The sequence below is a fragment of the Lynx canadensis genome, chromosome B3, assembly GCF_007474595.2.
Source record: "Lynx canadensis isolate LIC74 chromosome B3, mLynCan4.pri.v2, whole genome shotgun sequence".
In the NCBI taxonomy this organism is placed as follows: domain Eukaryota; kingdom Metazoa; phylum Chordata; class Mammalia; order Carnivora; family Felidae; genus Lynx; species Lynx canadensis.
The window spans coordinates 14,582,726-14,609,309 of NC_044308.2; the positions used below are offsets into that span (position 1 = coordinate 14,582,726).

At 46.3% G+C, this 26,584-nt stretch overlaps 2 long non-coding RNA genes across 6 annotated transcripts in view; both read right to left on the reverse strand.

The window, feature by feature from the left end:
- LOC115515557 overlaps window positions 1-5,116 on the reverse strand; it is a 52,696-nt gene extending 47,580 nt beyond the window's left edge. For 3 of the 5 annotated variants that reach the window (XR_004343747.1, XR_004343746.1, XR_004343745.1), the window contains exons 1-2: window positions 4,052-5,116; window positions 1,985-2,142 (exon numbers count right to left, since the gene is read on the reverse strand). This is a non-coding gene — a long non-coding RNA (uncharacterized LOC115515557). Of the gene's footprint in view, window positions 1-416; window positions 1,046-1,984; window positions 2,143-4,051 lie in introns of those variants that run through there. The other 2 variants (XR_004343748.1, XR_004343749.1) reach the window with 2 other exon arrangements.
- Window positions 5,117-5,274: 158 nt separating this feature from the next.
- Window positions 5,275-26,584, reverse strand: part of LOC115515559 — a 41,507-nt gene continuing 20,197 nt past the window's right edge. Inside the window, exons 2-3 of the long non-coding RNA XR_003969332.1 lie at window positions 8,007-8,146; window positions 5,275-5,941 (exon numbers count right to left, since the gene is read on the reverse strand). This is a non-coding gene — a long non-coding RNA (uncharacterized LOC115515559). The remainder of the gene's footprint in view (window positions 5,942-8,006; window positions 8,147-26,584) is intronic.

Below are 26,584 nucleotides of genomic sequence, written 5' to 3' on the forward strand. Positions count from 1 at the left end.
GGTGAGTGGGACGGAGAAGGGCAGGGAGAGCTACTGGTCTGACAAGGGCAGCGGAGAAGCCAAACTCGAGGGAGAGGAAGGGGGTGGTTCGTCTTTTCCACGCACAGAAAGTATCAGGTGAGGACCAAGGGAGAGAAAGTGATGGAGACAGCTTTCGGATCACAGAAGAATAACGTGGTTGAAAGCAAGGATGGTTGGTTGGAATGCAGGTGAGGCAGGGGGAGAGAAAACAGGTCACAAGATAAGAAGGTATCAAGACAGACACGAGGGCTTGGATAAAGCGAGCCGGAACACCCACTCCAGAGTTAGGGGATGTTAGCCGCGGCCATCTGATTCGCCCGCAAAGCCCTCCAGAAGATAAGAGGCCAGTGCCCCCCCCCCCAGTGCCACAGGCCTCTCCACATGCAAGAGCTGACCTTGTACCCCACTTGGTGCATATCCTTCTACCGCCCCACCCTTCTGGAGCCTGGATATTTCATTCGTTTGCGAGGATCACTGGCTTGACTTTCAGAGCTCCAGCTAGACAAGAAGGTTTGAAGGTCGAGAACAGGGGACGTCGTGAGTGGACATCTTGGCGGTTTTCAGCCACGGCCACAGCTTCTGGAACACTCCTCAGATCCAGAGGAAGCGTCTGCGTGCCTTCTCCTTGAATCTGAGCTGAGCTTCCTCACTCGTGGACCCACAAAGTATTGCCTGGGCCGGGCCAGAGAGGAGGGTTCAGCTTGCACCTTGCTTCCTTGGGTTACTCGCCTTGGAGCCCCGAGTAGACCAGGAGAGAAGCACAGGGACGAGATGTGGTGAGAAGTGAGCAGGACCCAGCCGAGGCTGCGGCGAGGGCCAGCGTCAGTCCTCGCGTGCCGGTGGGGAAGCCTTACGGGCGACCCCAGCCTGGGCCACCAGCGGACCTCATCGTATCTCCCGATACGTCTTCTCTCTGTCTCACCCTCCACGATTTTGCGTTCCTTAGTCGGGTTCTTCTTGTCTTCCAGTCTCTTCCTTACCCTGTTTTCCGTCTCTCTCTCTCTCTCTCTCTGTCTCTCTTCAAATCCAGAATTCTCCCCTTTTTTTTTTAAATTTTTTTTGAATGTTTCTTTATTTTTGAGAGAGAGAGAGAGAGAGAGACAGAGCACAAGCAGGGGAGGGGGAGAGAGAGAGAGGGAGACACAGAATCCGAAGCAGGCTCCAGGCTCTGAGCTGTCAGCACAGAGCTCAACGCGGGGCTTGAACTCACGGGCCGTGAGATCATGACTTGAGCCGAAGCCGGACGTTCAACCGACAGCCACCCAGGCGCCCCAAATCCCCTTTTTTTTTTAATGGCCAGGGGACTTGTGGAAGAGAGCACCACATTCTCTTATACCTATAAAAGGCTTCTGTTTTCTCTTTTTTGGCATACATAAGCTCAGATCCTTTAAAAAATAACCGTTCCCATTTTTGTTGTCCTTTGCTGATACTATCCCTCCTTCCTGAAGGATCTCTGGGCCTCGGGCATACTTTTTGGGTTGTAAAAACTATGAACAAGGGGTGCCTGGGGGGCTCAGTCAGTTGAGCCTCTGACTCTTTTTTTTAAGTTTATTTTTATTTATTTCGATAGAGATATAGGAAGCAAGCAGGGGAGGGTCAGAGAGAGAGGCAGACAGAATCCCAAGTAGGCACGGGGCTGTCAGCACAGAGACTGATGCGGGCCTCGAACTCACACCCTGTGCAGATCATGACCTGAGCCAAAATCTCGAGTCAGACGCCTAACCGACTGAGCCACCCAGGTGCCCCCTGGGGGCTTCTAACTCTCGATCTCGGCTCAGGTCATGATCTCACAGTCGTGAGCTTGAACCCTGAGTGGGGCACCCAGCTCCGCACGGAGCCCGCTTGGGATTCTCCCTCTCTCTCTCTCTCTCTTTCTCTCCCCCTCCTCCCACTCATGCTCGCTCTCTCTTTCAAAAAACAAAACAAAAACAAACATCAACGACCACAACTGTGAACGACATACTCTCCCAGTGATGATATTGTCTAGCCTCTTCTGGAAAGCACCGTTGTTCGGGCCACCCTCCGATCTTCCGGTCGCTGTCCCGCCCACCTGCTGCGGGGGAGTCCTGACTCGCTTTCCCCAGCCAGGACAGGGGTGTGCAGGCTGCAGCTGATCAGGAGCTTGAGTGGGAAGACAGCGGGCGGGGCAGGGGGTCAGGGTCGCTGTGAGGACGCCCCAAGTGCAGCTCCAAATGAGACCTCCTAGGAGGGGTGCAGAGACCGCCCAGTCACCTTGCTCAGAGAGGGGGTGACGCCCAGAACGGTCACCGAGCTGCTGGTTGAGCAATGGAGGCTGAGGGATGGGGCAAACACCGGACCGGGACACGTCCCCGCTCACTGAGTGGAAGGGAGCGTCTCCCACCGACGCTGCCCCCAAGGGTCGCCTGAGCCACCACCTCGAAATGCCACCTAGGTGGGTGCACGTGGACAGATTCAGGCGCTTGCACAGATGCCCAGAACTCTGGAGGGGCACAGCACCCCCCGGCAATGGCAGGCACGTGGCTCAGAGGACCGCGTGCGGGCCTGGCCGAGCGCACCCCTGGCAGGAAAAGTAATACCATCTCAGGTCAAGGAGAAAGCCCCGCAGCCCAAAATAGCCGCCCTTCCCAGTTGCCACACGGTCTAAAATTATACCATTGAAGATTTATTCCTTTGCACACCTCGCTTCCATGGGGGCCCGGCCTGGAGCCGGGGTGGGGGAGAACCCATAAAATGTCTTCACGTTAAGGTGTAAAAGGCCCGGCTGTTCCACAGAGTTCTGTAGGGCCGGGAACGGAGGGAGGTGTTGAAAGGAGAGAAAGAAGGCAAAGGACGCGTGGGTGAGGGAAACCAAAAGGGCACTTCTCCCATTTCAGGGTTTCTCCCGGAAGGAGCCTGGCAGACCGCTACCTCGTAAACCCGAGGCCCGCGCACTTTGCCAGTAAATTTGAACCGTGCGTACAAACAATGCTAACAACGGATTCCTTGAAAATGCCTTTCTAATACATTATCGTGCAAAGCTGCACGGGCCTCTCCTTCGAATTGCCTACATGGGAAAAAAACTAAAAGTGAATTAAGGGGCAATTAGAAAGAAGAAACGCTGTATGCCTATCATATTCTGGAACACGGAAGGAAGCTACAAGCAGGCAATCGGGTCATTTTAATCAAAGTCTCCGTTTTCTGTGGGGGAAGGATTGCCTCAGAAATTCAGGCAAAGTCCCTGTCTTTCTAGAAGTGTGGTTAATCTGACCCCGGGAGACCCAGCAGTAAACAAAATAAAACCAAGCAATCGCTGTTGGAAATACACCCCCAGGCCCCTGTGTCAGCCGGCAAAAGTGCCATCCGATTCCATGTTTCAAGTCCTTAAGAAATAGACAACATTTCAGGGGTGCCTGGGTGGCTGGCTCGGTCGGTTAGGTGGCCACCTGTTGATTTCGGCTCAGGTCACGATCTCCCAACTGTGAGATCAAGACCCACGTCGGGCTCTCCACTGACGGCTGGGAATCTGCTTGGGATTTTCTGTCTCTCTCTCTCTGCCCCTCCCCTCCTCGTGCTCGCTCTCTCTCAAAATACATAAATAAACTTAAAAAGAAAAGAAAAAGACAGTGTTTCGGAAAAGTAACCACCGCCCCCCCCAACCCCTGTGCCGCCCTCACCTAAGTCACTTAGCGGAAAGCTAAGTGCCACGGGGGCCACTGATGAGTTTTAGGCAGAGGCAGGGACAAAAACAGGGAACCGAGAAAACAAGGAAGGAGACGGGAAAGAGAGAAGAAAGGGCGTGCAGGGCTGAGGAGGAGAGACCAGGTGACTTCCCCAAGGTCATCCAAGGGAGGTGGCTGGGGACACGGCAAAGTGCTTCACACCCACTGGTGTCTAACTAAGTTCCCTGGGTTTTTTTCTACTCCGACGGTCTTTGGAGTTACAGAATGTCGGGATTCAAGAAGTGTAAGTCCTGGGTCTGGGGGAACTTCCTGGACGATTTCTATAACTAAGGCTTCCCTTCTCCACCTCCATTCATTCACTCACCCAACGAATAAGGATGGGATCTTACCTCCTGCCAGGCAGTGTCTGGGAGCGTGGGTTCACCTTCATGGAGATTTCACACAGATGCTTCCTTGAGGGCCAGCTCAACCGGCCCCTTTTCAGTGAGTTACTCCCTGATGGTGCAATCTTATGGGGCCCCTTCCATCCTCTGCCAACCACTCTTCTCTAATTTTCCCGTAGTACTTATGACGACTGGAGACCCTGTCGTTCATCTTTGTTCACTATGTCGCTGCTCATCTTCTCTAGGAAATTGGGTCCTTCCAACAAGGACCCTGTCTCATTCAACGCTGTCTCTCCAATACTTACAATGATTCCTGCACGCAGTAGGTACTCAAAAAAAAAAAAAAAAGCTGTCCAATAAGTGGAATGAGTACCAAGGAGAGCTTTTTTCCGGTGCCTACTATGTGCCAAAGCCATATGAGACTATTCAATCAATCATCTCATTTAATCAAGATCGGATACACCAAAACCGAAAATACCTGACGAAGACAGAGTTCTAATGATGGCGAAGCGCTTGGAAAAATTAAAGCAGAACTTGAAACGCCTGGACCCCGGGCCCCTTCATGCAAGAACAAGGCCATCCTGTGACGTTAAAACGTAACAAATTTAAAATGAAAAAAAAAGGAAATACTTCTTAAAACAGCGTATAATCTACCTGTGGAATTCACTGCCGCAGGGTATTATTGAGGCAAATAGTCTAGCAAGATTCAAGAAAGGATTAGACATTTATATGAATAGGAATAATATTGGCAGTTACGCTAACTAGGTTAAAAAGTTACAAGGCATGGCCGTCCTGGGCTCCAGGGCATAACTGTTCACCAGCTGGGGTGAGGAAGGAATTTCCCCTCGCGACGGAGCATTGCATAATTGGCCAGATGCATGATGGCTCGGATTTTTGCCGTCTTCCGTAACATGGGCAGAGACGACTGCCCAGGGAAAGCTCCTGGAGAAGGCAGCCCAACGACTTCTTCCCATGGCGTTTCTGACTCCATACTGCACAGTCCCGGATAAGAGGTAGGGAGACTAGGGGCGCCTGGGTGGTGCAGTCGGTTAAACGTCCGACTTCAGCCAGGTCACGATCTCGCGGTCCGTGAGTTCGAGCCCCGCGTCGGGCTCTGGGCTGATGGCTCGGAGCCTGGAGCCTGTTTCCGATTCTGTGTCTCCCTCTCTCTCTGCCCCTCCCCCGTTCATGCTCTGTCTCTCTCTGTCCCAAAAATAAATAAAACGTTGAAAAAAAAAATTTAAAAAAAAGAGGTAGGGAGGCCACAGAAAGTCCCTTGGGGGATTCACACCTGAAACTGTTTCCACTTCCGAACAACAGAAACGGTGCAAAATAATTTTCTTCATCCTGATGATGAAAATATTTCATGGGCTGATATCGGGCCCCGGCTGTAATCTTCTTAGCGCCCGGAGGCTGTATGGGCATCTCTAAACCTCAGCCCATCAGAGTCCTAGGAGAATCTTCTCCAAAGGCATCACCCACCCATTTGTCACATCCGTCTAACACTGTGCCTTACGCACACGCGCTTGGCAAAGGTGTGTCTAAAGGTAGTGCCTTTCTGCAGGTGCGCTAAGGAAAGCTATTCATAATGCCGTCCACTCGCATTCCAAAGCTTTTCTCGATTACACTGCCAGGCACAGACATGGATTCTTGGTGATGTGTGTCGCGCATTTTTTTTTTTCACCCTACCATGGAAAATCCAGAAGGCAGTCGTGAGCCTTGCGTCCAAATCCAAGCGTTCACGGCAACACAGTGCAACTAAATCCTTCATGAGACTCGAGTGACTTCACAAACCTTAGTGTTGCAGGTGTAGACGAGGCTCCGAAGAAACCGTAGGGGCGTCTGGAGCACCAGCGAAACAACACCCCCCCCCCACGTCGGGGGCCAAAGAACATTCTGCAAGCCAAAACACAAGGGGACATTTTGATTTAAACCTTCAACCCCAGCCACGACCCTGAAAGCTTTCAAAAGTAAACAGATATATGACAAAACGTGGCACAGATGGACACGTACGTTTTTTCCCCCCGGAATCAGACACCACAGTTGCCACCAATATTGTCGAATGCATTCTCACACAAAATAAGCTAAGAACCGCCGGTCTAGGGCCTGGTCCTCAAGAGAATTCTCAAGTCTCTTTGGACAAAGTCTTTCCCACCTAAATGCAAGATTTGCTTCCTTGTAAAATTTACTTCCTTAAATTGGCAGAATAATATTAATTGGATTCTCTCAGCGAAAGAGAATTAATTCCCATCCAGAGAAAAGACTTAAACAGTAACTGTTGCTTCAGATACCCACCTGGCATGTTATTGGCTGGTCGCAGATGAGCTATTTCAACTTTGGCGCGTTCTCTTGGTCTAACCTTTGCTATGTACTTTTCAGTGTGATTACCAGAAGAGCAAAGTTTGTCAGATTTGTGTGTGTTGATGCTGGCTTGTTTTGGGTTTGGAGTTTGGGGGCTTCTTTCCAGGGTCTGTTGCGGGGGGGGGGGTTGGGTGGCTAATATTTGTTTTTTACTTAAAATTATCCGCATAAAGGATGCGTGGGTGGCTCAGTCGATTAAGCGTCCCGACTTTTGATTTCAGCTCAGGTCATGATTTCACGGTTCGTGGGATCGAGCCCCACGTAGGGCTCTGTGCTGATGGTGGGGAGGCTGCTTGGGATTCTCTCTCTCCGCTCCTTATCCGCGTACACACGGGTGCACGCTCTCTCTTGTTCTCTCAAGATAAATCAATAAGCATTAAAAAATAAAATTATCCACACGTCATGAGGAATGATAAGAGTGTAAACTCTGTCGTCAACCAGGATGGGGTTCAATTCTCACCCCAGCAGTCCGACCTCAGATAATCCAGTGAACCTTCCTCTTTATCTGTAAAATGGAGACCAAAAAAATCTGGCTGAATCTGGCAAGCACGCCCAAGGAGGCAGTGATTACAAAGGATCTGACACATCGCCTGTCATGTATTAAGGAGACAATAAATGTTATCCATTATGATGACTGAGCATATCTTGCCCACGTATCTGTAATCATCAGGAGTACACATCCTATCCCGATGTTATGACATCATTTGCCAACCAACATCAAGAAAACATTTGATAGTTCCATGTCCCATATTCTTAGGTTTACATTAAGATTCTAAGTACTGTAAACAATAGTTTAAAGAACATCCTGGAGGGGCACCTGGTTGGCTCAGCCCGGTGGGGCATGTGACTCTGGATCTCGGGCTTGTGAGTTCGAACCCCATGCGGGGTGTGGAAATTCCTTAAATGAATAAAAATTTTAAAAAATTAAAATTAAAAAAAAAGTAAAGAACACCTCTGAGCAGTTGTTGCTGTTGTTGGTACTGAGATGGATTCCCAGGAGTAAAATCATTTGCTCAAGGGTTACGAAAAATGTTTATGGTCTTCACACACTGCCAAATGGGTTTCCAAAAAGGGTTTTGACAATATACCCCAGCTATATTGGACTCCCCCCCACTTTTTTTTAAAATAACTCCAAGTGTGGGTCTATTTTTTTAATCTTTATTTTCGAGGGAGAGAGAGACAGAGTGTGAGTGGGGGAGGAACAGAGAGAGAGAGAGGGAGACACAGAATCCGAAGCAGGCTCCAGGCTCCGAGCTGTCAGCACAGAGCCTGACACGGGGCTTGAACTCACAAACTGTGAGATCATGACCTCAGCCAAAGTCGGACGCTCAACCAACTGAGCCACCCAGGTGCCCTCACTTTTGACCACTGCTCTGTGAACAATGGGAATCACCATTACCAGGAATAAAAAGGGGGGGGGGGAATAAATAAATAACAGAAAGACCGTGTACAAGTAAGCTTTTGTGTTTCCAGATCTAGAAAAAAATGCTGTGAATGGTACAAATTTCCATTCCCTCAACATCTGTCAGTTTCCTCCCAAGCCCTTTCTCCAAGTATCCTACTCAACCTCTCAGCAATGTCTCATCCGACGGGCACACACCTCGTAGTTTTCCGGCTGAGCGAAGTCACGGCTTCCTGTTTTCTGCCAGGTGTCCAGTGGTCCCGTGAAGGCCAGCGATTCGACTGCCCGCCCCTGGCATGAAGACAGCCCGCTCAGGACCATCCCAGAGGAAACAAGACCTGGTGAGGCCCATATAGAAATATTTTCTTTGCAAGGTGGAGTCACGAACAATGACACAGCCCACATCTGACCACAAAACGTGGAAGGTGTAACCCGAGGAGGCATATCGCCTGAGCTCTCAAGGCATAATCTGGAGGGACAGTTGGTCTGTGCAGCTTTGCAAGAGACCTAAATAATACCTGGTTTTGTGGGAAGAAAACAAGAGAGAAAGAGAACCCTTTGGCCTTCGCTAGTGAGTTTAGCACACGTGAAAGGTGAGGGCTTGACAAGGTCGAAATGGAAATTTTCTAACGCAAGGCAACCAGAAAGAGGCTTCTCCTCACCCTTTCCACACCAACGTCCTGGTGACCCCCCTCTTCCTCTTGAAACCAGTCCTGAGGAGCCCCAAAACTTCATCTGAAGCCTGCGTGGGCATTTTTCTAATGAGGGGACATCTGACCCCCGCTCATCCCCATAAAACTCTCCGAGGAGAAATCTCTCCTGGGTTGCTATCTCTTATAAGGAGCGTTCAGCCGCTTCTCCTGGCTCCGTTACAATGGCGTAGGGCACACATCACAGCTGGACTCTTTCGACGCTTCTGGATGGCGCGTGGCACCCTTTGCTAAATTCCAGAACGTGGCGTTAGTTAAACAGGCTAGTGAAGACTAGTTACTCCAATGAGGGGGATCGTTGGCATGGCCTTTTTGCCTGGTTCCACGGATGCCTGCGCTGCTGGGTATGAAACCCCCCTACAGGCAGGCCCCAGGGTTGGAGAAATAAAGACTCAGCCTCCTATCACTTACTACCCGTGTGACCCAACGCGAGCAGTGAACCAGTCTGAGCCTCTGCTGCCTCCACGTTAACGGGAAATAGTAACACCCGCCTTGCACAGTTATTGTGGGGGAAGTCCCTGTTCCTGGTACACAGAGGTTGTTATGTCCACACACACACACACACACACACGATGCATATGCAAATACAGGTGCGTGCACTTGAGTTTTTGAAAATCAATTACTCCTCTCCATTTTTATAGCTCACAAGGTGATTTTTGAAAAGTCAATCAAGAAAGGAAGGAAAGAAACAGATTTTCCTCTCCAACAAGGAAAAGCAATTAAACGTCAAATATTAACTGTTCCTGGGAGTAAATTTTTTTAATGGGTTAAAGGCCTGGCCATTACAGACCTCCACTATGTAATTTCTAAGAAAGGACCAGGTAATATTTTTAAAAATTAAGTGGAAGATAAAATGCTAGAACCAGCGCATCTATTCAGAAACCACTTTTTTATCCATTTTCAGGGGCTTCCCAATTGCATCATGCCTTTTAAGAGACCCAATCTGTTTAAGAGCACTTTATTTCAAACCTTCACTTGCGAGAAGCATTGATTTATGATAGGGCTGATTAAAGCAATGGTGTCTTAAGCAACAATGATTTCAATTATAGGACTTTTCACCAATGTGCATTATTCTGGTTTGCTCTCCACATGTCTATTCACTAAGGGAGGGAGTAGAGGTAGGTGTAATTTTGAAAAGTCCCTGGACAAATTTAATACCAGAAAGGAATGTAGAGACAGGTGGACTGATGTATCCTTTTTGATGATGTGAATGTATTGTATTTTAATATGCTCTGACAAACTTGGACAATTCCCTGATGGGCTCCTACCCGATATCATTAGGGTTATTTAGAGCTCCAATTCTGCTCTATTCCCACGGGGGTATATTCAAGTCGTAGGAATGTGCCCACTACAAAATCCCTCCAAGCACAGTACGTAAGAGTCTCCAGTCTCGGGCTGGAGAAAACCATTAAGCTCAAGGTTAGAGCTTTAACTCATTCACATCTGACATCAATAGAACACATACCAGGGGCGCCTGGGTGGCTCAGTCGGGTAAGCATCTGACTCTTGATTGCAGCCCAGGTCATGATCTCGAGGTTTCATGCGTTAGAGCCCCGCGTAGGATTTTCTCTCTCCCCCTCTCTCTCTGCCCCTCTCTCTCTCTCTCAAAATAAATAAATGAACTTTTAAAAAAAGGGGAAAAATATAACACATACCAAATATCCTCCCCTTATCTGAGTGTCTATCCCATGGACCTGTCTGGTAGGTAAGAAAGTGAAGTCATCCTAGAGTCAAATGGTTAAGTGGCAACAGGAAGGAGCCCGGTCTAATGGGGGCACCTGCTCTTGGGTCCCAGCTAATTGTCACCATATATAACTGTGGAACAAACAGTGCCACACTCTCAGAACTGTCAAAAGAATCCAGAAATCCATATTGTTGTTGTGAAGTTCAAGTTTTCCGATTTTTAAAATTTAGACAAACACTGGTTAATTGATCTAGTAACTGGGGGGGGAGGGGGGGATATGGCATGACATCTTTTTGTTTAATTAACAAAGTATTTGGGGGCACCTGGGTGGCTCAGTCAGTTGAGAGGCTGACTTCGGCTCAGGTCATGATCTCACAGTTCATGAGTTCGAGCCCCGTGTCGGCTGGCTGCCCGCTTCAGATCCTCTGTTTCCCTGTTCTCTCTCTCTCTCTCTCTCTCAAAAATAAATTAAAAAAATTTTTTAAGAAAATATTTTGATGCTGCTACTTCATAAACATTTAATAAAAATCTAATATCGTGCTAAGAACCATGTGCCAGGCATTGGGAAAGCAAAAATGAATACCCATTTTCTCCCATCAAGTAACTAACAGTCTTGGGGCACGTGGGTGGCTCAGTTGGTTAAGCATCTGACTCGATCTGGGCTCAGGTCATGATCTCCATCTGTGAGTTCAAGCCCTGTGCTGACAGCTTGGGATTTTGTCTCTCCCTCCCTCCGCCGCTCCCCTGCTCACTCTCTCCCTTTCTCTCTCAAAATAAATTAAAAAACTTAAAAAAGAGAGAGAGAGAGAGCTGATAGCCTAGCACTTAGTATAAGAAGTATGAGGGATTTCATGTTCAAAAAATTTAGGAGAAATGCAACCTAACATTGGGATTCAATCTATTACTTTTTTTTATAGTAAGTTTCTCCTTTGCTATTCTTCAGGTCAGTTAGTTTGTCCTTTGGCTCAGCTTTGAAGCTCTATTTTAATTTGAGAGCTAGTCCCGTGAATACTAAAATTCAGGTAGGATATATTCCCTGCAAGGGAAAATTCGGATCACACCTTGACGGTGTTCTTCCCTCCGTCAAATCAACTTTACAGGTTTCTTAATTCTGTGCTATTAATTGGACTCTCGTGCAATTTCAATCTAGCTCTTAATCTCCACTATTCTGTGATGCTGTGGGCTTGATGAGAGCTGACCAGCAAAATGCTTTACGCATTAATCCCTCTGCAAAATCACCTTAATAAATTTTTTAACTTCTTTTTTTTTTGGAATTATAGAAGTCCCACGAGACGCAAATGAAAGGGTTTGGGTCCAGCCGTTAGAATTTTCAGCTTAGCACTTGAAAAATGATGAGCCTAATTGCTTCACAGAAGAAAATCAGATCAAAGTTAAGATTCTTTCTTTTTAAACTTCATAATTATTTCTCAGACACCTCCTTGAAATGCCTTAAAAATACTTCCATTGAAATGTATATGGGCTTCATCCCTGTTCTTTTCAAATATGCTCAGTCGTGACTTGGCTGGGTCGCCTTCCACTGCCCCTCTTTGATGGAACTGCCTGAAAGGAAAGTTCTCAAACATCACCACCACTGGCTGGGTATAGAGACAGACAAAACAGGTGGTTCGCTGTGCTAACAACTAGGCATCGCACCGTTTTAAACACAGCATTTGATACATTCTGTAGCTCAGAAACAGGCAATTACAGGAGACCTCATTTCCTTCTTTGCATAAAATTTCAGCCAACGCTTAGCACACAGATCTCCTTTCTGTCCCGTCCTTCCCAGCCCAGCCCCGTAGCAAACCCGCGTCCTGCTTCCCAGGAGCATTAAATCACAGCTAATACACTTCAACTGCTCTGGGCACTAGCTGTTGGGGGAACATCTGAACCTTCTCGTTTGCTTTACATAGCAGCCAATTCTTGCAAGGTTAGAAGCTACCTTGGTGATTCTTCTCCAACCCCTTTATTGGACAAACGAAAGGGGAAAGACCCAAGGAGAGAAAGTGACTTGCCCAGGCTCACACAGCAGGACCCTGTGACTTTCCTTCCGGTGCTGTTCCCACGTCCACTCCCAGCCATTGTGCCAGACCAAGAAACGGTTCTCAAAACTGGGATTTTACACAGGCATCGCCATGAAAATGGATTTATTATAAAAGCATTGATGGGCCCCTATTTTGTGCCAAGTGCTGTGTTCATCTCCAGAGACTCGATAAACCATGCAAAGCATTCTAATACTGATTCGATCACCCGCTAATGATCCCTCCTCACTGAGCTCATGCACAGAGCTCCTACTGACTGCACGTTGCATACGGGGTGAAAGCTGGGAGGAACCTTAGAACTTTCACCCTGACTTCTTGTTTTATAGGGGAGGAAACTGTGACCCTGAGAGGCCTTAGAGTCAGTTCCTGTCCCAGGCAGGTGGAGGGCCGGATGGTGTCGGAGGCAGGTCTAGAACCCACGATGCCGATCACTAAAGTCACATTCGCTTTGCTTCAGGACATTCATCTCATTCATACATTCAACCTAACATGGGGGCTCAACCTATCACATTTATCATAAACATCGTCTTTGTTACCTGTGCCTATGCTGTGCCCTGAAGCTCCATTTTAATTTGAGGACTTCTCTATGAGTACTAAAGACCATGTAGGATATTCCCATTACAATCCCCACCAGTGGGGTGCCTGGAGGCGCAGTCAGGTAAGCAAGCATTGGCCTGTTCATCTTGGCTCGGGGCATGATCTCACAGTTCCTGAGTTCGAGCCCCACCTTGGGCTCTGAACTGATTGTGCATTGCCTGCTTGAGATTCTGTCTCTCCTTCTCTCTGCCCCTCCCCGGCTTGTTCTCTCTCTCTCAAAATAAATACACAGACTGAAAAAAAATTGGGAGCACTTGGGTGGCGCGGTCGGTTAAGCATCCGACTCTTGGTTTTGGCTCAGGTCATGATCTTACAGTTCGTGAGTTCGAGCCCCATGTGGAGCCTGCTTGGGATTCTCTCTCTCTCTCTCTCTCTACCTCTGTCTCTGTTCCTCCTCTACTTGTTCACTCTCTCTCTCTCAAAATAAATAAATAAACTTTCAAAAAATATATTTTTATTATAAATAAATATATTTTTTAAATTATAAATAAATAAATAAATAAATAAATAAATAAAATCCCACCAGCAATTGGACAGTGGTCCCTGGGACCCAGAGTTTAGCTAAAACCTGTGCAGTAGAACTATAGTGACTTCCACGGTATGCATGAGAACGGCATACACCCATTCCTCTAACCCCTTCTAGATAAATCCAAAGGACTGGTGTGATGAGCCAGATCAACAGAAACACTAAGGGTAGTGTTTGCACCGGCCCCAAACTAATGGAATTGTTAGCATTACCATAGACCTATTTAAAATAGTCACGGCAGTTTATATATATTTCCAATAATCTTGTAAATCAACAGTGTTCAATAATCTTAGCTGACGCTATAAATGCTATCCGGACCCATTAAAGAAGAAATAAGTTAGAACTTCTATCTTTTTTTTTTTTTTTTAATGTGGCCTTCCAGGAAGCTGCCTCTGGACATAACTACAGAAAATTAACACAATAAGTAAAGCATTATAGAAGAGCTATTAACTGATTACGCTAATAAAAACCAAATGGGGGCCTTAATTCTGCCCCTCTGGGAGAGAAGGACAGATAAAATAAACAACAGAAAAAGAACACGGAGTAAAGGATAATTGACTTTAAACAATAATAATACAGAAACCTCCCACCAAGCAACCAAAAAAAAAAAAAAAAAAATCCAGATTGCTACCTTCACTTTGGGAAACATCGAAGAGAAACTTCATTCCGCCTTGTGAAGACCTCAGTTTGATACTGATCAGGGTGCTTTCCAGGCTAACAAACTGGAAAAATTAAGGCGGGCTAACAAGGACGTTCTTAAATGCCAGGCACCTGGCCACAATGACTATTTTGCCCTCATATCGAAATGAGGAGCCCTTCCTGTCCTGCTCAGAGGCAGTCAAAATCTAAACATTCAGGGCTCATGCTCGATCAGGCTGGGACGGCAGGTGGGGTCCAGTGATGTCTGGCCTCCATGGAAAGGGCCAACCCAGGCAGAGGAGAAGAGGAAGGCAGGGACTGGAAACCCCGAGAACCCACCCCGTGCACAGCACTGCCTGTCGGCTAAACCCTGAAATCCTCGAGCGTGCTTGCAATTAACTCTGTGTAGCAGAGAAAGGCCTTTTCTTTCCATTTTGTTAGCTATAACATGGCCTGTGCCCCTGCCTTCAAACCTGCCCAGGAGCTTGCACTTTGTCTCCGTAAGTGCCTGGTAGGTAGCAAGTGTCCAGATGCCTTACACACATTGTCTGTCGTCCTAACGTTTTACCGGTAATGACCCCCAATTTAGAATCGCAGAAATGCGGTCTCGGAGTAATAGGGAGACCATGCATGCGTTCAGCTTCCCAAGGCTGTCGGGCCCGACCCTCTCCAAAGCGCTCAACCCTTCTCTCGCCACATTGGTGACCCCAACTATGAGTAACCGTTGCTCTCACTCTTCTTCCCAGTCTCCCCCGTGGAACCAACCCTCCTCGCACGGGCAGCTGCGAAATCCCAGGTCATTGTTACTTTTCGCCGGCAAAAAAGTCAGCAAACGCAAATGAAACGGTTCCTACATGGGACAACAGTGGAGCGTTTTCTCAAAATGCAACCATTAAAAAAAAAAAAAAATCTTCCACAAGACGCTAACTTTGAAGGTGGCGGAAAATAGCCCGGTCGTCTCATATGCTGTGCTAAGCAAAACGATAGCAGTTCAGGTTTGCCATGAGTGTGGTGGTCTGAGAATTGATCTCCCCCAGAGGAATGTGGGTTTTTAGAAAAGAAGTTTCAGGAGGTAAGTGATGAGGTTGTCTGTATAGAGATAGAAAGTCTTTGCGTCCGAAAAGGGTAAGACTTGTTCATTGCTGGGCAGGGAGGGATGGGAGTCATCCAAGGGGACCAGTGAACAGAAGGTTGACGAGGGGGATTGCCATTTGAAGCCAAAAGCACTTTCCAAAAGCCAGAGTTCTTCAAAACTGCCATGTATTCAAGCCATCACATTTAATAGTCAAATATCAGAGGCATTTCAAATAAAGAATGTTTTTGAATAATCTGAAAGTTCTAATCATTTGCAATACGACAGGAAAAGATGAAGAAGTGACGTAATTTGTTGGAAGAGAGCAAAATTAGCTCTATTTGCAGATAATAGTTACCTACATGCTTCAAAAGAATCGATTAGCGGGGGCACCTGGATGGCTCAGTCGGTTGAGCGGCTGACTTCGGCTCAGGTCATGATCTCGTGGTTCGTGAGTCCGAGCCCCGCGTCGGGGTCTGTGCTGATAGCTCAGAGCCTGGAGCCTGCTTTGGGTTCTGCGTCCCCCTCTCTGTCCACCCCACCCCTGCTTGTGCTCTGTCTCTCTCCGTCTTTCAACAATGAATAAACATTAATTTTTTTTTTTTAAGAATCAATTGGCAAACTCTCTAAATAAAAAACAGAAAAGTGGTTGGGGCACCTGGGTGGCGCAGTCGGTTAAGCATCCGACTTCAGTTCAGGTCATGATGTCACAGTTTGTGGGTTCAAGCCCCACATCGGACTTGGCACTGATTGTGCAGAGCCTGCTTCGGATTCGGTGTCTCCCTCTCTCTGCCCTCCCCTGCTCTCTCTCTGTCTCTCAAAAAAAAATTTAAGCAGTGAAGTAGCAAATAGCAAAAAAAAATACGTAAGTAAGTAACTTTCCTCTGCAGTGGTGAAATTTAATAGAGAAATTGTATTCATAACAACAATGAATAAACTTGAGACTGTAGTGAGAAGTTACACATGGAAGCTACAACTTGGCAGGAATCCGGAGGAAAAGCTAAATGGTAGATGAGAAAACTCAGAATTAAAGACTTCAAGTCCCCACACATTAATGCATAACTTGCACTCACATTTTGAACTGGATGAGTTCGTGCAGAATAACAAAGAGGGGGGCATAACCCAGAAATTAATTGTAAGGATGACAAATTTGTATTACTGGACATGAAAGCATATTCTTTTTTTAATGTTTATTTATTTTTGAGAGAGAGAGACAGTGTGCGAGCAGGGGAGGGGCAGAGAGAGAGGGAGCCACAGAATCCGAAGCAGGCTCCAGTCTCCGAGCTGTCAGCAGAGAGCCCGACACGGGGCTCGAACCGTGAAATCATGACCCAAGACGAAGTGGGATGCTTAACTGACTGAGCCACCCAGGCGTCTCTATGAAATATTCTTAAATTGCAATAAGAAAAAGGGAGAGTTTTGGCCGAAGTAGTGGAGGCATACAGATAATGCGATAAAATTTAAAAAATACAGAAAAAGACCCAATAGCATTCAAGATTTAGATCAGTAAGCAAATGAGATTTCAGTACCTAGATTCTTACCACACAGACCAAAATAAATTCCAACAACGGAGAGATTTAAACACTTTTTTAAAAAAATAAAAAGAGCCACAAAAATACCAGTAGAAAATGTAGATTAATATCTCTCTGACCCTGGGATGTGCAAGGTCTTTCTGAACATAAAAGCAGAGGAAGGAAGAACAAAGAAAAATATTTATGTACTTGGATTTATAAACGCACACCTTAAGAATCCATTAACAATTAAAAATCAAATGATAAAATGGATAAACTGTTTGCAGTGCCTGATAGTGAAAGAGTTAATAAGCCATGCGAAGAAGGTTTCCAATTTAACAGAAACTCAATTTCATAAATTTTTAAATACGTAAATGTGGAAATGACAGACAAATCACATACACACAAAACAAGCCAAGCAGCCAAGAAACATGAAGAAAGTTAGCATCACAAATAATCAAAGAAATACAAACCATAATAGGATTCTAAATTTCTTATCTTAGTTTGGGGAGACTTAATGATGGTTGGTGAATTCTGCATTCTCGTTCACTGCAGGTGGGAATATAAATTGGCATAAATACTTTGGGCTCTGCAAATCTTAGTCCAAAAAAAAAAAAAAAAGGCTTTGACCCAGGAATTTTGCCTACAGTCATTTCTAAAGGAAATAGAGATGTATACAAGGATTTTATAAAGGCAAAAAGTGATAAACAACATGAATATCTATCGGGAGGCCAATTGAGTTACGATACCTACAAATAAGGAAACAGGACGCCAACCTAAAAGTCATGTTTTACAATGGTTTTAACCACATGAGCAAATACTTACTATGACTTGTCCGATGGGAAAGCCAGATGACAAACTAACGGATGATAGCAAGGAGTCAATCTTGCTGTTCAAGCATACACATGCATGCACGTAAAAAAAGTAGAGGAAGAAGATTAGAAAAGTATGGGGGCACCTGGGTGGCTCAGATGGTTGAGCGTCCGACTTTGGCTGAGGTCATGATCTCATGGTTCATAGGCTCGAGCCCCACATCAGGCTCTGTGCTGACAGCTCAGAGCCTGGAGCCTGCTTCCAATTGTGTGTCTCCCTCTGTCTCTGCCCCTCCTCCACTTGTGCTCTCTCTCTCTCTCTCAAAAATAAATTAACATTAAAAACATTAAAAAAATAAAAAAAACAACACAAATAAAAACACAATCACTTGATCGGCTGGGGTCACGATCTCAAGATTCATGAGCTCGATCGAGCCCCAACATCAGCGCGGAGCCTGCCTCAGGTCCCCTGTCTGCCCACCCCCCTTTGACCTTCCCCAGGTCTCAAAATTAATAATAAAACCAAAAAAAAAAAAAATGCTAAAAGAAAAAAAAAAACATACCAAAGCGTTGGCAATGATTTTACTCAAGCGATGGGTCCATAGGTCATTTTCATTTTACTTCTACCTGTGTTTCCATAACTTCCAAATGTTCTACAATGGACTTGCATTATTTTTGCAATGGAGGCGGTAACATTTTTTTCTTGTGTGTTTTCCAGTCTAGTCGGCCGGAATCGTGGAAGCCTCAGGTCAAGATGCTGCAGGAGAATAAAGCGGGACCTGGTCTACAGCCTGCTCAAGCGTGTGAGTTCTGTGGCTTCACCTTATTCTGGCTTGCGTGTTTGTTTGTTTGTGGTGGATCCTTTTAAATCTGTTCGCAGAGAGCGTGCAATTTCTGACACTGTTTTATTTGCTCCTCCCGCGAGTGACAGAGCAGAGTGTCCCAACAATACTCAATGTATTTCGCGTCAGGGGCCTGTGGGTCAGCAAGGTTATTAATAAACATAGCCTCTCGTTCTAATTTAGCTCCCTTCTCTCCTTCGTGTCTCTCCTCCTGCCCTGCTTTTCCCTGCGCTGGTCTGTCTGACCCTCTTCCCTTTCTCCCTGATAGAAACGATTCTGCCTTCCTTTTCGCTCAACTTCTGGCGCTTTTCCCAAAAGCGCTTTGCTGATGCTCTTGTTGGTCCTGTTAAGTTTTCACGGGGAATTTAATTTTTGCGGAAATGCGTAGTGTCCTAAATCGATTCCAGACGGGCCGATGCGATACCACGATCTGCCACGCCTCGCTGAGTGCAAGATTGAGACAAAATGTGGACGAGCCACGAGGGCCACCTTGTTTTGCGAAACTGAAGTCTATTCAACAAGATTCCCGGACACAAAATTAGCTAGACGCGAGAGGCCGCCACGGTCAGCCCTTCATAAAAGGAAATGAAGTTGAAAGGCACAAGGCAGCTTTGAATTTTATTATTTTTCTATTGTCTTTTTAAAATTGTTTTTTAAATATTTATTCTTGAAAGAGAGATCGAGCACAGGCAGGGCAGTGGGGGAGGTGGGTGGGTAGGGGCAGAGAGAGAGGGACGCACAGAATCCCAAGCAGACTTCAGGCTCCGAGCCGTCAGCACAGAGCCCGACGCCGGGCTTGAACCCACGAACCGTGGGATCATGACCTGAGCCGAAGTCGGACGCGTAACCAACTGAGCTGCCCAGGCGCCCCTGTTACCTTTGATGAGACAAAGAGCATTTACAGAGTTGATCGTGTATATTTGGAGTGTGTGTATCAATTTTATTTTCTGTTTAGACTGTAATGTACTACCTAAACTTATATTTATTTTTATTTTTGCTGTTTTATTTTTGCTGATGTTATTACACAGGTAGGAGTGGCTGCAGGGTCGTCTTGACTTACCGAATTTTTGGCCACGCGCCCTACAAATCCTCTGGTCTTTGTACAAATCCTGTTCCAATTTTTTTCACTGTCAACATTTCCTAGCTACAACTTCAAACCACAGAAGATTACTCTGTGAACTGAAAAGAGTCAGTTCCTGCACACAGACACACACACACGAACACACGCACACGCACGTGTGCAAATGTCTTTCCACATGTATTGAACTTCAATGGTTACTTTATTCTAATAAACACAATATCGCATCTCCTGTCAGAAACCTCAGGAAGTCACATGTACCAACGGGGAGTTTGCTTAACAATGACAAAGCAACAGTTTTATATGGGAAAATACGTAAAAAGAAATGCATGGTTCTGTGTTGAATTATTCATACTTTTCAAATTAACCTATTGCACTTCTTCCTGTTCGAGAACACAGTAGTTTTTTAATATGACCTAGACTACCTTTTCTTGAATAAGTGAAAGTCTTTTACAGTGATGCGATTTTTTAACACATGATTAATTCCACTCCCAACGAGGGTCCTCATCTTGAAGAAATGAGAACCAAAAAATGAAGAAATGACAGGGAAGCGAAATTTATTCCGGAGAAAGATAGTTTTCTATGTCCAAATTCATTATCAGGAAGCATACCACTTTTATAGCGTTAGTAGGATTGCGCCCGACTTTTGGTCTTTCCCAAACTAAGGAAGAAAATCTCTGTGCCCTTTGAATGAATCACGCATTCAACGTTCAACTTCTTAAAATGGTCTCCCCTAACCACTGCACATTGATAGAGAGGCAAGGCTCCTATACTCAGCTAAAATAGCCACTGGAAGTAGTCATTAGTCGCGCCTGACTGAATGTCTAGTTCGGTCCCTTTTTATTTTTTCCTTTTCCTTTTAAATAGATCATTCTCATCTGCCCTCTAACAACCATCAAAGGAGGAGCATAGCTTTAAATGTGTCCTGTTACATGTATGGCCATTTGTCATTCATGGAATTCTATTTATTTTCTTTAAAGGCAGTATTTTTCTTAATATACATAGGCTTGCGTGAGCATTAAATTATTATTAGACCGTGGTGGGGAAAAAGAGGAAAAAAGAGGAGGAGGAAGAGGAGGAGTTGACCGAGTGCCTACTTTGTACCATACAGTGTGACAGCTGCATCCATTCATTCGGTGGAACTTTTATGTTGTGCTGAGTGCTTCAGCATAACCTTTTCTGGTGTTGTCTACACAGCACCACAATGAAGAAGATATGGGTCACCTCAGGAGGCAGATGAGAAGACTGGGGTTTAGAGAGGTCAAGCAACATACCCCAGACGCACGCTCAGGGCGACACGGAGCAGGGACTCGAGCCGAGGCTCTCCTCGCCAAACTCCAGCCTTTTCAACAATTGGGGGTAGCCGACTTCATCGTCGACAGTGGCAGGTGCTCAGGGTAGAAATGAAATCCTGGAGTTTACCGCATTCTGGGCTTGAGGTCAGTGACACATGATGGTTTCTAAGGGGTGATGTGGGCACGTCTGGAAGAGCAAGAAAGAGGTCCCTCAGAATCACCGTAGATACCATGGTGGACAGAATCATGAAAGGGCTAACACGGTAATTCTCATGGGAGCGTGACAACACGTCTGTTCCTAGATCAGAACACCCATGACCGGGGCGCCTGGGTGGCTCAGTCGGTTACATGTCCGACTTCGGCTCAGGTCATGATCTCGCCGTCCGTGAGTTCGAGCACTGCATTGGGCTCTGTGCTGACAGCTCCGAGCCTGGAGCCTGTTTCAGATTCTGTGTCTCCCTCTCTCTCTGACCCTCCCCCGTTCGTGCTGTGTCTCTCTCTGTCTCAAAAATAAATAAACGTTAAAAAAAAAAAAAGAACACCCATGACCCTGTGGGACTCGAGTGGACGAACCAGTAAATTTCAAAACCTGGGCATCTTTGTGCCCTTGCTTTAGGTATTTTAAGTACTCTGTATTAAAGAGGGTCATTGGTTCCAAGATGTTCCTTTACGTTTTGATAAATAAATGTTCTGAGGACCGCCTATGGGGAATTCTTCCCTCACATAATAAGGTTGGATGCAAACGTCTGCCCTGTGGCAGATCTTTTGTGCATTTTTTTTTTTTTAGGTTTTGTTTTGCTTCGAAGTCTTTTGTTTTGTTGTTGTTGTTTTTGTGTGTTTTTGTTTTTTTATGCCCACTCTGCGTTAGCTTCCTCCAACTCCCAGCCTGGGCTCGGCAGGCCGTAGGACGAGGAGAGGGTGGTGAGTGTCGGGCTACAGTTCTGAATGCTCCGGGGCTAAGATTTCTTATGGAAACCGGCAGCTTTTTTGTTCTTCCTTGGCCTTTTCTCATACACGGCCAGGTCTCTGTGTAGCTGCGCCCGCCGTGGCTGCGGCTGTCCCGGGCTAAATTTTATGCCGCTGACAAGTGCCATTGAAGTGCCTCGGTGGCACAGAGTCAGTGGGAGTTGTGTGTATGTAAGCACAGGCCGACTTTGGCCCGCTGAGTGTAATAGCATATCTGCCTTGGGAGATTATGGGGATGATATGGGCGAGGTGTAATGGAGAGGGCAGTCTGTGTACAAATTTCAAATGACTTGCTACACCCCTCCAGGATGGTTGCTGTCAAAAGTATTAGCACTTTAGACACACAACAACTGCGTATCATATTACAGGTGGCCCCTGCTCCCACAGAGTGGCTCCTCCCACATCTCCCAGAAGGTAATTGCTTCGGGGGTACCTATTGAACACACACAAAGGAGAAAACACTGGCGAATTTTATGCTTTGAGCTCCACTGTAGTCATATAGAAGGAGGAAAACACTGACCCTGTTTAAATTAGCATGGATGGAAGTTCAAAGGGAATTACGGGGGGGGGGGGGGGGGGGGGGAAGGTGTCTCCGAACGATTTCAATTCGCCATCCAAGTAGGACCTGATGTCATATACCGAAGCTAAACCCAGGGGAGCGTTCTGTCGCTGTGCCCGTAAACCAAGACCTACCCTGATGTTGGTCGGCACTTTCGTTTCGGTGTTAGTGGAGAGGTAGGGGACCGCAGAAACTTCCAGGCCATGGATGATGTCTAAAAACATTTCATTTATTTTAGCATGGAGTTCTGAATGAGTCTGCCCATTGCTGGGGACTCTGCAAAAGTTGAAACCACGTGCGGATCTGACCAAGGGACGCTAGCATTCTTTGGTTGAGCTCCTTCCTGAGCTAAAAATAGACAAGCAAATTAAGCAGAGCCTTTCTTTTTTTTTTTTTTTTCCCTGAGTTGAGACCAGGGACTGGACCTAAGCGTGTATGTGACTTTTCTGGCCTTCCATGCTAAATGGAGGCATAACAGATTAACATCAATAAAGACGACAGTGACGTGGATGATCCTTCACGGAAAAATTAGCAGCAAAATCACCACCATGATGATGGTCTGAGGTTGAATGTGCTTATCCAACCTGTTTCCCGCGTCAAGATCTTTCTTATAGTAACACTGAAAATCTGTTAGCGTTAGAGGCCATCGCGTTGATTATATTCCCTGCTTGCATCAGTGTCTAAAACGCTGCGGCACCTCTGTTGTCCATTTACCCAATACATTGGCCCCAAATATATTCCAGGCACAGTACAAGTCTCTGGAGATACGGCTATACGCGGTCCCCGTCCTTAGGGATCTTGTCTTGATTTACGTTCTTTACGCGATAAATAGTGCATGAGGTGCCTTTCGCTTTACCACAGGTGATAGTTACATTATCATCTCCATTTACAGATGGGGAAATTGAGGCACAGACAGGTTAAAGCCACACGCCCCAGGTCACACATCTGGTATATCAGGAGACTCAGGATTTAAACCCAGGCAAATCTACTTCCAGAGACCCTACCATTAATCACTGCTTATGAGCCTGTGGAAGAACTAAACGTGTAACTCTCTTCAATATAATTACTAGTGGCATCAAAGATCCTAGTAACTCCAGACACCCAGGATTCTGCAATATTTACATCAATAACTGGGCAACACTTTGTAAAAGAGGAGCACTTTGGCTGGCTCGTTTGGTAGAGCATGCGACTCTAAATCTTGGGGTTGTGAGCTCAAGCCCCACGTTGGGGGTGGCGCTAACTCAAAAAAAAAATAAAAGTGGGAGTCAATTTGTAAAGGAACAAAAGATGAGAGAGACAGACTCTATAAGCTACCAAAAAGCCACGTCAAAATGCAATTTAATGGGGATAAACATGAGACGTTCTTAAATGCAATAAATCCCCTGTACAAGCCCTAGATGGCTGAGATCTGACTCCTGGGATGGGGGCTCCTCCCTGGCTCACGGCTCTGTGTAAAGCCAGTCACAGGACCTAGGGGACAGCGCTGGTCGTGAGATGTCCAAGTATTTTATTTGTTTCTGGACACTTAAGAGAATCTGGCAAACCAAAGCCAACCGAAGAAGACCAAACCTCCGAGTCCGGGTCATACGTGGGAGCCAGAGAATTTCGCCAATAAAACAAAAGCGGTGGAGTACCTGGGTGACTCAGTCTGTGAATCACCCAACTCCGGATTTTGGCCCCGGTTATGATCTCATGGTCGTGGGATTGAGCCCCACATCAGCCTCCTTGCTGAGCATGGAGACTGCTCGAAATTCTGTCTCCCTCACTCTCTGCCCCTCTCCTTCACTCGCATGCTCTCTCTCTCTCTCTCTCTCTCTCTGTCAAAATACATTAAAAAAAACATTTTTTTTTTCAGTGGTGGCTTTGAAATGGTGGGGAAAGGGCAAGTTGTCTTCAAGTGTTTGAGGGTCTGTCATATGATAGAGGAACGAGGTCAAGTTGTATAGCTTCTGAAGACAGAATCCAACCCAGTAGAAAGATACTCCAGAGACACGAATTTTTGCTTCCATAGAAGGAACAAAAATTTCTAAAAACAAAGCTCCCAACAGCGGTAGCCTTGGAGAGAGTCAACCCTGCCCCTCCCATCTCCTGGGTGGCTGGCCTTGACCAGTCTGGCAGCCTTCGCCCAGACCATCACACCTTTATGTCAGCCTGACCATCTGCCCATCTCCAGACCTCTGGCTTCGGCGAAAAGTTGGACCGGTGTCCTCCAAGCTTCCTTCAAAGGAAAAGACGCCATGACTTCTTGATTCCATTACAAAGCCTTGAATTCCAAAACATTTTTTTAAAACCAGTTACCCCTGCTTTATACATGAAGAAATATCACAGGACTGAGTAACCAATGGAATCAGGGACAGATAAAATCTCCCCTTTCATACCTAGATTCCTGCTCACACTTGAATAACTATTTCTACACAACCAACCTTAGCATTGTTCCAGAGCAACTTAGCCCTAACCTTATTCTAGAAAATTGGTCTGGTCCCCCGTGGCCACTAGATCATTTAGCTGAGAGCTTACTATCATTTCTCAGTTAATTTGTGAGTTAATTGTAAGTGTCAGGAGGCTCTGACACTGCAGAGAGTGGTAAATTATTGAGATAAACCAGGGTCAGGAAAATCCCTGTTGTTTGTTGATCAGTTTTTATCAGAAAAATATGGTTGACATGGGAGGGGACTGGAAGGGCACCAAATATGAGTTGCCTCGGAAGACAGCCTCCACTAAGTGGACACTTGATTCTTGAGTGAGAAAAATGCTTTGGACACCAAGATTCCCGTAACACTCCATGACCACCACGTCAATCACGTTTTCATCTAAATAACTATCCAACCTATAGGACTTTCTTTTTTTAATGCTGGTTTGAAATTTTTTGTAATGTTTATTTATTTTTGAGAGAGAGACAGAGTGCAAGCAGGGGAGAGGCCGAGAGAGAGGGAGACAGAATCCGAAGCAGGCTCCAGGCTCCGAGCTGTCAGCACAGAGCCCGACGCGGGGCTCGAACCCACGAACGGAGAGATCGTGACCTGAGCTGACCTTGGACGCTTAACCCACTGAGCCACCCAGGTGCTCCCCCTCCCTATAGAACTTTGAAAAGAAGAGCTCAGTCCCTGCCTGGGACATTTCCAATGGTCTAAATGTGGTACTGAGAGCGGTTAGATCATAAATCTCTGAGCACACACGCATTACGGCTATCGGTAAAATAACGGCTTGTCTTTTCCACACCGCTGCGTTTGACAGGCCTGTGCCCCCCATTTCTCCTCCTTGCCGTTTGACCTTTGTGGTTTCCTTCCCCCGGCAAGGTCAAGCCCTTAACATCAGGATTATGTTAAAAGAAGGACGAAAATTTTCAAAAAACTTCTGGAATCATCGATCGGGTTTGCGCAAAGTGGGAACTGGCCCTCCTTTGGAAAGGGAGCAAACTGAGCCTCAAGCCCAAATGATTCAAATCCCTACCAGCTTCTGAGTTGGGGACCACACGGTGCCTCTTTTTTTGCCCACCACGGCCTGGCCACTATCTATGTCTGACTATTCTCAGCAGTGCAGGCTCATGGTATAATTTCACAATCTATCATTTGTTACTGATTAATCCTCAGTACGTTGGCAAATGGGGCTAAACTGGAGTGCTGTGGGAATCAGGCAAAGGACGTCAGAGAGCTTTTATTTTTTTAACTTCCTCTGCGAAAATGATTTTGGAGGAGTAGCAAGCTGAAAAACCATATCCTGACACATCATACCCGGTCGGACCCTTGTCTGGACAAGAGGATCCAGTGATAAAAGAATCCATGCTTTCACTGCAGGGATGTTCGTGTTAAATGTCTTACCTAGAAGACAATACTCCGTTCCCCATCCACTTTACAGCCAACAGCAACAAGGCTTTTCTTTAATCTTATTTTAATGTTTATTTCTTTTTTGGGGGGGGGGCGTGAGCAGGGGAGGGGGAGAGGGAGACGGAGACACAGAATCCGAAGCAAGATCCAGATTCTGAGCCATCAGCACAGAGCCCGAGGCGGGGCTCAAACCCACGAACCGTGAGATCATGACCTGAGCCGAAGTCAGACGCTTAACCGACTGAGCCCCCCCCCCCCCCCGCCCCCGGCGCCCCTCAACAAGCCTCTTCTCTCTGCTTTTTCCTACTCTGAGACACACGGGTCAAAAGAGAAGTCAAGTTAGGCCAAAATTGCTATAATTTTCAATCTCCAGTCTGTGGGCCAGAATCAACGGGGTCTTGGCTACAAAACGTAAACAGAGCATTGTTGCCTCTTAATCTGGGTAATTGGTCCCAAATGCTGTTGCCACTTTTCAGATCCGATGCTCTCCATACTTTTTTACAGAACCTGGAACTTTTCTCCTTTGGCAGGGAAAAGTTTGGAGCGTGAGCTGTCTTTTCATCAGCGCTAACACTCCCATAAACAGCCAGGTGATTCCATTCGGGGGCCTGTAAACACAGGA